Raw genomic sequence first — 8,388 nt, 5'->3', positions numbered from 1 at the left:
GCAATGTCTCTGCATCATTCATAATGCTATTCACAGACAGCAAGATTTCGTGCCACCCTGATGAAAATCGTACACTTTGCTCGTACATGAACACGTCAGTTATTATCTGAACCCCGCCTGGTACAGAACATTACAGCAGGCTCTTCAGCAATGCAGCAGATAGCGAGCACATCCAGCCTGTCCTTTGCTGTAAACAACTTTCCTTTAACCTATTTTCAGACACACAGCTGTCAGGTCCACAAGTACTTAGAAAAGCATTTGAAAGGCTGGGCTGAACATTGTTGGTGACAGCTCAGTTTCACTCGTAGCATAGAATAAATCTGTTCTACAGGCATAAAAACTTTATTTTAGGCTAAAGCAAGGCTATGTAGCAGGTACACACAACAGTTGGGATCAGACATTCCACATATTTCTACTGGAGCTGGAAGACACAACATTTTGGCCATGCTGTAAACTGTATATCAGGTGTGAAATTCATTTTTGAAAATGTACAAATGAGAAACTTTCCTAAAGGAAAGAATTGGAAGAATAAGGCAATGATATATTAAAAACACTGGTCACGTTGGTCAGCGTATTTCCAGAAAACATTTGTTGAAATTAAAAGAGTAGGAGAGGGTAGGACAGAAACAGGGAAGGAGCTGTGGAAAAAAATAACTCAGCTGACATGATTGCAAGGAAATTGTTATGGGGCTATTTAAATCGAGAAAGGTGATGCTTTCCTGGCTCTGGCCTGGACCCTCCACCAGTTCCCAGCATCTAGCACACACACAGGCAGTGTCTGGGTCATGGGACATATCCAAAGGCATGCTACTGCATTTTTGGTCCCTTATCAAGATGCTGAGTGACACACTTCAAATGCCACCCTCGTAACGCTGTGGTAATTGGCATGCTGAGTGCAGAACTGTGAGAGAAGCTCCTGAGGGGAGTCCAAAGGTCACCTGCATAGCTGATGCATCTGCAATGCTACCTGCTATAGACTGACGGAGTACCAGGAACTATCCTGTCTTCTTACCATGTCTTCTTGCAAGCTGCTCAATGCAAGTGTAAATTTGGCAATGCTGACAGGTGTTTAAATTAATACAAGCAGTAAACAAAAAGCACCCATAAAGATATTCAAAAGTAGAAAAGATAGCGAGGCACGTGGTTCCTATCGCGGTGCTTAAAAAAGTGCAGGAGAAAAAGCTTTGGATAACCTGCATCTGTGCCCTCATCCATTTCTTTGAAATGTTGGAATGTGTTTCTTTGCACTGGAGGAGAAAGGTAATGGCAGAGGCAGCGGATGGATGGAAATAACCTGAAGTGATTTGTGTTCGGATGAGGATGCCATGGCTCCCTGGAACAGGAGCATTTAGTCTCTAAGGTATATAAATAACATCCTTGGAAAACTGCAAGTTGCGGGTTGTAGCCTTGTTTTATTTGGCTGTCCTAACTTTTAACTGGGGTTCAATAGATCCAATTTTTCAATTTCAGACCATTAAAGAGAAGAAGAAAAAGAAGCTGTAATTTTTTTGTCTTGACTACCTCATGATCTTTTCAGCACATAAAGGTCACCTACAGCAGATATCAATAATCACACTCTTTATAGTTGCCTTAAAGTTCATCATTTTAGCGAACCACTTCACAGGTTACTAAACCAAACCAAATTACTGCTCAGCGCGAGTGAATTGGTGCCTTTCCTATATAATTTTATATGTTCCCTCTGGGTCTTCTCTACTCCAAGGTCTTCAAGCATTTGGCACAAGATTTGAAACATGAACTGACTATAAAGGGCTAGAATTATCTGGATGTTTCAAAAGTACAATTTTAGATAGATTTCTCCAGGAATGGTTAAACATGGAACACCCCCTTTTTACTTGAATGAGAAAACTCTGGGAGTCAAAGTGCTGTAATCCATCTGTCTGTGGGACCGGGGGCAGAAATTTTTCCCACATTTTCAAAAGTACAATGAAATTCAGGATGTTGGTCAGACCTAGCACCTAATTTTCCAAGGCTAAATGGGTTCACAAATCTGACCCAAGTCTCTCAGAGTTGCAGAGTCTCACGGCCTTTAGTAGGCAGCCACAGCGGAGTCACACAAATTACAGACTGCTTTTTGAGATGCAGCCCACCACTTCTCTGAGTCGTTCTCATGGGAAGTGTGGATAACATTTCCATACACTGAAGAAGAAGAGAAAAAAATGTAATGAAGGTTTGACTAAGGTTTTTGGTTTGTTTGTTTGTTTAATGGAAAACATGATAGAGTGTTTCTATTAGTTTACTTTCACAAAATCTGATTGTTTCCAAGGCCTCAGAGAAGGTCACCTTCAATAAAATCACATCCCAATTAGGATTCTTGAATCCATCAAGGATTCCATGTTTGGATTTAATACCTACAATTAAAAGATGCTATGTCTCCATGTATGAGAAGAGATTCACATAGACATCACTTTACATTCATACTCTATCCTAGGACAGCCTAAAATACCCACAGGATTAAATGCAGATAACACCCCTTCAGTGTCACAACACCCATGCAATAGCAGTGTATCTTACTGAGATGATTACTCTCTTCTGGCTGGAGCTACATCTGTATTTTTTGATAAATTCATTTTCACTGTTCCTTAAGATTCAGCGTTTAAGGAGCTGCAAACAAGGAACAGGTTTTCAGGCTTCCACAACAGCAGCAGAGGGAAGACTGCTGTTCCAACAGCGAGCCCAGGGGAAGCACTGCCCTCCCTTTCAGTTGCTGAAAGCCAGCAAGACCTCTGGTGCTGTTCACCAAGTTTTCTCTTTGCTAGTTTATCATCCAGCAATTTAAAGTAGATTTATTAATTGATTTGATTATTAAAATGTCATAACTTCCCTCCAATGCTGAATGAACCAGAGTGTAAGCTTATATTTCTTTCTAGGAATGAAGAAATCCCCAAGTATTCAAACCTACTTAAGTACGTATTAATAATGACTAGCTGTGAAATGGAAGGCTTGACAATTCACACATCAACAGCAGCAGTGTGACTGTATGAAGAGAAATTATAATGTTTCCTATCAGGTGTAAGTAGAGATCTTGAACATTTCAGATAAATCTATTTTTGTGCACTGAAAACCTATATTGTTATCAATGCATCTTTTTCCATTTAAGTTCGTAATTCAATTGGTTTCACAGGAGAGAAAGACATTTCTCACCTCTATTTCACAGACTGTGTTCTCCTGCTAGTATGACTAGCATATTGTAACATACTGCTATTATATGTTACTATTTTTTTTTCCCAAAAAAGGCTTCATGAAACCAATGCCTGCAAATGTGTCGTTGGTTTTATTATTTGTATTAATGTATTAGTTTCCAAACAGGAGGGAATCAAGATTTGCATCTGTGCATATTTCAAACATTTTTAAAACAAATGAACATGCTGATTAAAAACCTACTTTCAGTGTTTTTGAATGTCTAGGGGTCTTTTCCCATACAGAAACTAAATGACTTATGTTTGTGAATGCTTGCATAGAAACATAACCACCGCAATGCATTTAGCATACTGGTGTCATTTAAACCAGTGAAATGAAGAAAAATTAAACTAGTATGTCATTTTATGTCACTTTACATGTATTGAAATCCTGAAAACCAAATACCAGCATAGCTCTGGTTATTTTATTTTTCATTTCCGTGACTATTGGATGCACTACATTGAAAATTTAATTTGAAAATGCCAATGTGGGTAGAGTAATAAAGGACATAAAGGAATTACAGCAAGAATAAAACATACTAATACTGCATAGTGAAACTCTGTCTATTTTGTTAGAGTCTAGTATACCACAAGATTCAAACAATCCTACAACTAATGGAAAGCTTCCCTTGTTTAGGCTTTTCTTAATGTTCCAGCAATGTTGCAGTCAATGATTTACCCATAATTAGAGGCCTGTTAGTCATATGACAGACAAACATTGCAGTACTATTTCAGAACCAGTGGCAAACAATCTTAATTGTGCTGTGCAACATTTTTTTATTATCCTGTTTCTTTACCAGGACTCTTAACACACAAACTTCATTTTCGTATTTAACCGCAGCTATTATGATGTAGCCTGAGGTTATGCATTTCATCAGATAAGAAAAATTTCATTAGCTTACTGTGTGGATACCTTCTGTCATGTGTATTATAGAAATTCAGTCTTTGAATATCTGCAAGTTCACACTTCAGTAATAACACTCATGATGTTGCAAACAGGAAACAAACTTCCTTTGGGTAACCTGAAACACGAGGAGCAGGCAGCATTCCAGTAATACCCATGAACTCACATCTCTTGGGAAAAGATGGCCAGAGAGCAACGCAGCAAGTCCTCTTCTAGATGATGTCTCTCGTCTTGTCTCAGTACTTCCTGGACTACATTTCTCAATTGAGTTCCTAACTTGGACATTAAAAGAAAATAAATTCTTACAGATCTGATGAAAGGGATGCGGAGAGGCAACAACTGTGGAAATAGAATGCTTGCTAAGAGCAGCCTCAGACAACAGCATCAAGGCCAGCAGATACAAAAGAATTAGCAAAAGCATCTCATCTTCACCCAGAACGGCTCATGCTGAAAAGGAAAAGCAGAATGTGTGCCAGTACAAAGCCCAAGACTAGTGTAAGGGGTACAGGTGAAGGTGGAGCTTCTTACTCTAATGGTGTGGTGCTCTTAAGATGTGTTATCCAAAACTTTTAAACCAAACCATTTGGTTTTATTAAATAATAATCTGTTTTCTAATTCTGCTGAAACATATTTGGGGCTTAAAAGCTGTATTCCCCTGCCATCATTCATATTTTCTGACTTAGCTCATGCTGTCCACCTTTCCCCAGGAGCTCTTCTTTAGGGCAGGGCTGTTCAGAGAAAAGGCAGCCTCATCCCATACCAGTAGCTGTCCTGATGGTGCCTTTCCTCCTTTTTTTCCTTCATCATAGAGGATGGCACATGTTCTTCCACAGGAACTGCTAAGGTAGCCAGCTGAGGCTAGAGAAGGGCATTTTTTGTCTAACTACATACTTTAGGTCATCCCCAGCCCACCTGACAATTCACCTGCCTTCCCTCTGCGGTGGGTTCTTGGCTGAGGGTTGCTATTCTCTCACCTAGTCTGCAGCCTCCTGAATTCAGCGCGCCCTAGTGACAAGCTTTTCAGCATAAATACTTGGAGTGAGTCATGTTTTATTGCTGTTTGTGTCCTGGACTTTTTCCTGGAGGTACAGCTACCCTCCCGATTGGTTTTCTCCCTCTTTTTGCTATGCTTACACTCACCGACGGCTTGTCTCATGCGAGTCCCTAGCTACGTTTCCCAAATGCTAATTTGGAAAATCCGCTGCCCTTCCCCCTGATTTTTGAAGCGGTGAACACAACATTTCAGACACGAACGACGACCAGAAGTCAGGGTGTCTCCCACTTGGGGCCGCCCAGCTGCCACGGGCGTGCTGAAGGCTGTTTACAGCTGCGGGCAGGCTGCCGGCCAGCGCCGCGGCAGGAAAGCGATCCAGCTACTGTACTCTTGACTTTTGGGAGATATGAGGCGGCGCAAGCGCCCGAGCAGCACGACCTTTCCCTCACTGAACTCGGCAGCAGGGCCTGGCCCGGCAGCCTGTTTGTGTGCCGCGCCGCAAACTTTCACCTACTTCTGCTATTTCTGTCGGGCCGGGAGCCCTGGGCAGCTCCCGGCGGCAGATAGAAAGACGAGAACAGGAAGATATGACCCTTGTTTGCGGGCTATTTCTGACTTTTTTTTCCACCCGCAGGAATGCATAAATATTTAGAACACAAACGTGTTGCCGGATTAAAGTATCGATCCCACCGCGTAAGTGCAGGGGGGGGAGCCCTTTGCCCGCGGTGCTGCTGGAAATTTCTTTGAGTGCTGAGGTACAACTCACACCCCTCAGTCACCAGACCGCTGCTTCCATTTACATTCAGAACTTCCCAGTGGTACTGTTAGTTTCCACCCTGACATACCGCTCACGCTGGGTCACTGTTTACCCCTATTTTAAAACGCTGACTTGGAAGCTGTCTCCATCCCTAGAAGATGTGGGGAGGTTCCCCTGGTTCCCTGAGGGGAAGAACTTCAGCGCTGCCTGTTGACCTGTTTGGCCAACCAGCCCTGCTAACCACTGCCCCGCCACAGCCAAATCTGACCGGATAATTGCCTTCCCACTAACTGTGCAAACTGGCAGAGGGTTTAGGGAGGAGGGATTCATATTTTGGTCCACATTGAGGAAAAGGCAAGAGAAACTCATCCAAAGCTCATTCCACTACAGAGCAGCAACCCCGCCAGCTGTCATCACACATATCCTGGCTGGTCAGGAGAGGTGTCACCCCAGAACAGCACGTTGTGCTTCTAGCACTCGTTGGCAGCTGGGTGAGGGAGAAGAGCCTTAAATTTGTGTCCCCACAGAGGAAAAGGTAAGGTAAAAACAGCCAAGAGACCTTCTGTCAGACACCAGCAGCACAGCCACTTGTCACGTATCCTGGCTTGCCAGGAACACTGCTCTGACCTCAGTGCAGCACGATGTGTCTCCGGCACCCGGATGGCATACGGAAAATCAAGGAGGAACATAGCTGAGTGCAGAGGATGGCATTTAGGGGGAAAACAGACAGGAATCCACGCGTCAATCATTTGACTGGTCTGGACCTCGCTGTTGTGCTAAAAAAGCAGTGTTCACATAGCTCCATTTCCTTAGGGACAGTCAGCAACACTGCCTAGGCTGTGACTGAGTGACGGAGAGCATTATTATTGCCTTTCAAAACATGCCCCAGGGCAGTTCAGGACAACAAAATATTGAAATAGCAGAAATTAGACCATATCCAATGAATGCTGCAGTTAGGAACCTGACACTGTTCTTCACTATCAAAATGCTGTTCCCTGACACCAGCACTTAGAGCTGTCACGTGCACAGGGGCTTCATGAGGAGAGGGAAATGGTGGTTTAGAGAGGAAAGAAAGCGGGAACAAACAGTACTTTAGCTGGGACAGATGGTAGAGTTATTTGAACTGGTTCAGCTTTCACAGCCTAGTCTTCTTGACATGCAGCTTGGCTGACAGTGAATCCCCATATAGTGTTAACTTCACATATAAAACTTATCTTTCTTGGCCATTACTCAACCAATTGTGTCCCAAATGTATTGTTTCTGTTTACATGAGTGAAAAGTTATATTGCTCAGAAGCTACTGCAAGGTATTACTTATCATATACATTGAGAAGCATTATGAAGGAGACACAGTTCTTCCAGAGCAATAAAACTCTTAGTTGCTGGGTTGTGGATATATAACATTCTTGTAGAAGTTTGCTTTGTTTTGAAAAGCTTCCAAGTTTTGAATTACTGGAGCCTTGCCCTTTCACTAATTGAGGAAGGCAACATGTTTCCTATATTTCCTGCAACTACAGTTGTACGGTTTGTTATGAGCTAAACTGAGCATGCAAGATTTTTGTTCATCCCTTATGGCATTTAACTACCAGAAAAACTATGAGAAAACAAGTTCTGGTAATTAAAAAAAATATGCAAACAACAGGAATTATTTCTAATAAACATTCTTCTGTTCAGAATAGAGAGTGTAGTAAGTCTACTCACAAAGGTAATACAAGTTACTTATACTAAACAGGGTCACCAGCCAGTAAATTAAAATAAAGTATCTCAATAGGAACAGAAACAGTGACATTATAACTTAGAATAACTGCATACTGTAGAAGACTTCTTGACACAGATTTTATTGCAAAATGTTGATTGTGAGATTCTTGCTTTGCCTTCGTTAGTAGCTTTAGGAACAAACTAAAGCAAAAGAAGAGCTGTCATACCCATGCTCCATAATTAAAACAACTGTGTTGGATATTTGCACTTCCAAGAGTCATCTGCAACTTGCAGGTAAGCAAAGTTAAACCAGTCAAAAGCAAACCCCATCATCCTTTCCCAGATTTTCAACTTCAGAAAAACACAAGAAAAATCAGAAAGGTTATGTTTGCTATCATAAGGCGCCTGCATTTTGCTTTATTTCACATTTCATACGCCAATATTCTACCGCTGTGGTAAAACCTGATCTATCTGTTGGAACAATAACAGAGCAATAAAATAATAAACCAGCAAGTACTAGGAAGTAGAACACTAGGCAGTGATAATAGATTAATGACTAGGAAGACAAAAACAAGATAAAGCTTCAAAAACATATCCAATGATAAGCTGAAGTGTTTTCCACTGAGTATCAAAGTATGTAGATTTCTTTTTAGGAATATATCTTGCTTCCCATGAAAAAGCATAAATATTTGTGTATATGTATACAAACGTGTACAGCACTGTCTGTAAACATGTATATATTACATTTGGACTGAAGTTATATGTATGTATTAAAGCTAGGTTATTTTGTAGTGTGGATTTGTATTTTGTATTGTTGTTTTATCGTGGTCATGCTGTTG

The sequence above is a fragment of the Anas acuta genome, chromosome 2 (genome assembly GCF_963932015.1).
Source record: "Anas acuta chromosome 2, bAnaAcu1.1, whole genome shotgun sequence".
NCBI lineage: Eukaryota > Metazoa > Chordata > Aves > Anseriformes > Anatidae > Anas > Anas acuta.
Note: the sequence above shows the minus strand (reverse complement) of the source record.